Source organism: Schistocerca serialis, chromosome 9, assembly GCF_023864345.2.
Source record: "Schistocerca serialis cubense isolate TAMUIC-IGC-003099 chromosome 9, iqSchSeri2.2, whole genome shotgun sequence".
Taxonomy (NCBI): domain Eukaryota; kingdom Metazoa; phylum Arthropoda; class Insecta; order Orthoptera; family Acrididae; genus Schistocerca; species Schistocerca serialis.
Window position 1 is genome coordinate 452872829 of NC_064646.1, and position 4710 is coordinate 452877538.

A 4710-nucleotide genomic window follows, 5' to 3' on the forward strand; every position below is an offset into this window, starting at 1 on the left:
ACAGAAACTGCATCCGAATTTAATACAAAATGCACAATGCCGACATAAGTGCAAGAGGAATGACACTCTAACTTTCGATGATTGGAACCTCTCCTGTGAGTCCAGTTTTAGATTCCGATGCTTCACTTCATTTTTACAGTATACCCAAGACCTTCTTATTGACGATGAAATACAGAAATTGCATCCGAATTTAATACAAAAGGCACAATGCCGACTTAAGTAGAAGAGGACTGACACTCTAACTTTCTATGATTGTAACCTGTCCTGTGAGTCCAGTTTTAGATTCCGATGCTTCACTTCAGGTTTACTGTATACCTTGGACCTTCTTATTGACGATGAAACACAGAAATTGCATCCGAATTTAATACAAAAGGCACAATGCCGACTTAAGTACAAGAGGACAGACACTCTATCTTTCTATGATATAAACCTCTCCAGTGAGTCCAGTTTTAGATTCCGATGCTTCACTTCAGGTTTACTGTATCCCTTGGACCTTCTTATTGACGATTATTCACAGAAATTGCATCCGAATTTAATACAAAAGGCACAATGCCGACTTAATTACAAGAGGACAGACACTCTAACCTTCTTTGATTTAAACCACTCCCGTGGGTCCAGTTTTTGATTCCGATGCTTCACTTCAGGTTTACTGTATCCCTTGGACCTTCTTATTGACGATGAAACACAGAAATTGCATCCGAATTAAATACAAAAGGCACAATGCCGACTTAAGTACAAGAGGACCGACACTCTATCTTTCTTTGATTTACACCTCTCTTGTGAGTCCAGTTTAAATTTCGATGCTTCACTTCAGGTTTACTGTATCCCTTGGACCTTCTTTTTGACGATGAAATACAGAAATTGCATCCGAATTTAATACAAAAAGCACAATGCCGACTTACGTACAAGAGGACTGACACTCTAACTTTCTGTGATTTGAACCTCGCCTGTGAGTCCAGTTTTAGATTCCGATGCTTCCCTTGAGGTTTACTGTATCCTTTGGACCTTTTTATTGACGTTGAAACAAAGAAATTGCATCCGAATTTAATACAAAAGGCATAATGCCAACTTAAGTACAAGAGGAGAGACACTCTAACTAACATTGATTTAAACCTCTCCTGTGAGTCCAGTTTTAGATTCCGATGCTTCACTTCAGGTTTAGAGTATACCTATGACCTTGTTAATGACGATGAAATACAGAAATTGTATCCGAATTTAATACAAAAGGGACAATGCAGACTTAAGTACAAGAGGCCTGACACTCTAACTTTCTATGATTTGAACCACTCCTGTGAGTCCAGTTTTTGATTCCGATGCTTCACTTTAAGTTTACTGTATCCCTTGGGCCTTCTTATTGACGATGAAACACAGAAATTGCATCCGAATTAAATACAAAAGGCTCTATGCCGACTTATGTACAAGAGGACCGACACTCTATCTTTCTTTGTTTTAAACCTCTCCTGTGAGTCCAGTTTTAGATTCCGATGCTTTACTTCAGGTTTACTGTATCCCTTGGACCTTCTTATTGACGATGAAACACAGAAACTGCATCCGAATTTAATACAAAAGGCACAATGCCGACTTAAGTGCAAGAGGACTGACACTCTAACTTTCGATGATTGGAACCTCTAATGTGAGTCCAGTTTTAGATTACGATGCTTCACTTCAGGTTTACTGTATCCCTTGGACCTTCTTATTGACGATGAAACACAGAAACTGCATCCGAATTTAATACTAAAGTCACAATGCCGACTTAAGTACAAGAGGACTGACACTCTAACTTTCTATGATTGGAACCTCTCCTGTGAGTCCAGCTTTAGATTCCGATGCTTCACTTCAGGTTTACAGTATACCCAAGACTTTCTTATTGACGATGAAATACAGAAATTGTATCCAAATTTAATACAAAAGGCACAATGCCGACTTAAGTACAAGAGGACTGACACTCTAACTTTCTATGATTTGAACCTCTCCTGTGAGTCTAGTTTTAGATTCCGATGCTTCACTTCAGGTTTACTGTATCCCTTCGACCTTCTTATTGACGATGAAACACAGAAATTGCTACCGAATTTAATACAAACGGCACAATGCCGACTTAAGTACAAGAGGTCTGACACTCTAACTTTCAATGATGTGAACCTCTCCTGTGATTCCAGTTTCAGATTCCAATGCTTCTCTTCAGTTTTACAGTATGCCTTGGACCTTCTTGTTGACGATGAAACATAGAAATTGCATCCGAATTTTATACAAAAGGCACAATGCCGACTTAAGTACAAGACGACTGACACTCTAAATTTCTGTGATTTGAACCTCTCCTGTACGTCCAGTTTCAGATTCCGATGCTTCACTTCACTTTTACTGTATCCCTTGGACCTTCTTTTTGACGATGAAATACAGATATTGCATCCGAATTTAATACAAAAGGCACAATGCCAACTTAAGTACAAGAGGACTGACACTCTCACTATTAATGATTTGAACGTCTCCTGTGAGTCCAGTTTTAGATTCCGATACTTCACTTCAGGTTTACTGTATCCCTTGCACTTTCTTATTGACGATGAAGCACAGAAATTGCTTCCGAATTTAATACAAAAGGCACAATGACGACATAAGTACAAGAGGACAGACACTCTAACCTTCTTTGATTTAAACCAGTCCCGTGGGTCCAGTTTTAGATTCCGATGCTTCACTTCAGGTTTACAGTATACCTAAGACCTTCTTATTGACGATGAAACACAGAAATTGCATCTGAATTTAATACAAAAGGCACAATGCCGACATAAGTACAAGAGGACTGACACTCTAATTTTCTATGATTTGAACCTCTCCTGTGAGTCTAGTTTTAGATTCCGATGCTTCACTTCAGGTTTACTGTATCCCTTCGACCTTTTTATTGACGATGAAACACAGAAATTGCATCGAAATTTAATACAAAAGGCACAATGCCGACTTAAGTACAAGAGGACTGACACTCTATCTTTCTATGATTTGAACCTCTCCTGTGAGTCCAGTTTTCAATTCCGATGCTTCACTTCAGGTTTACTGTATACCTTGGACCTTCTTATTGTCGATGAAACACAGAAATTGCATCCGAATTTAATACAAAAGGCACAATGCCGACTTAAGTACTAGAGGACAGACACACTAACTTTCTTTGATTTAAACCTCTCCAGTGAGTCCAGTTTTAAACTCCGATGCTTCAGTTCAGATTTACTGTTTCCCTTGGACCTTCTCATTGACGATGAAACACAGAAATTGCATCCGAATTTAGTACAAAAGGCACTATGCCGACTTCAGTACAAAAGGACTGACACTCTAACTTTCTGTGATTTGAACCTCTCCTGTGAGTCCAGTTTTAGATTCCGATGCTTCACTTCAGGTTTACTGTATCCTTTGGACCTTTTTATTGACGATGAAACACAGAATTTGCATCGAAATTTAATACAAAAGGCACAATGCCGACTTAAGTACAAGAGGACTGACACTCTATCTTTCTATGATTTAAACCTCTCCTGTGAGTCCAGTTTTTGATTCCGATGCTTCACTGCAGGTTTACTGTATCCCTTGGACCGTCTTATTGACGCTGAAACACAGAAACTGCATCCGAATTTAATACTAAAGTCACAATGAAAACTTAAGTACAAGAGGACAGACACTCTAACTTTCTTTGATTTAAACCTCTCCAGTGAGTTCAGTTTTAGATTCCGATGCTTCACTTCAGGTTTACTGTATCCCTTGGACCTTCTTATTGACGATGAAACACAGAAATTGCATCCGAATTTAATACAGAAGGCACAATGCCGACTTAAGTACAAATGGACAGACACTATTACTTTCTTTGATTTAAACCTTTCGCGTGATTCCAGTTTTTGATTCCGATGCTTCACTTCAGGTTTACTGTATCCCTTGGACCTTCTTATTGACGATGAAACACAGAAATTGCATCCGAATTTAATACAAAAGGCACAATGCCAACTTAAGTACAAGAGGACAGACACTCTAACTATCTTTGATTTAAACCTCTCCTGTGAGTCCAGTTTTAGATTCCGATGCTTCACTTCAGGTTTACAGTATACCCAAGACTTTCTTATTGAGGATGAAATACAGAAATTGCATCCGAATTTAATACAAAAGGCACAATGCCGACTTAAGTACAAGAGGACTGACACTCTAACTTTCTGTGATTTGAACCTCTCCTGTGAGTCCAGTTTTAGATTCCGATGCTTCACTTCAGGTTTACTGTATCCTTTGGACCTTTTTATTGACGATGAAACACAAAAATTGCATGAAATTTAACACAAAAGGCACAATGCCGTCTTAAGTACAAGAGGACTAACACTCTATCTTTCTATGATTTGAACCTCTCCTGTGAGTCCAGTTTTCAATTCCGATGCTTCACTTCAGGTTTACTGTATACCTTGGACCTTCTTATTAACGATGAAACACAGAAATTGCATCCGAATTTAATACAAAAGGCACAATGCCGACTTAAGTACAAGAGGACAGACACACTAACTCTCTTCGATTTAAACCTCTCCTGTGAGTCCAGTTTTTGATTCCGATGCTTTACTTTAAGTTTACTGTATCCCTTGGGCCTTCTTATTGACGATGAAACACAGAAATTGCATCCGAATTTAATACAAAAGGCACTATGCCGACTTATGTACAAGAGGAACGACACTCTATCTTTCTTTGTTTTAAACCTCTCCT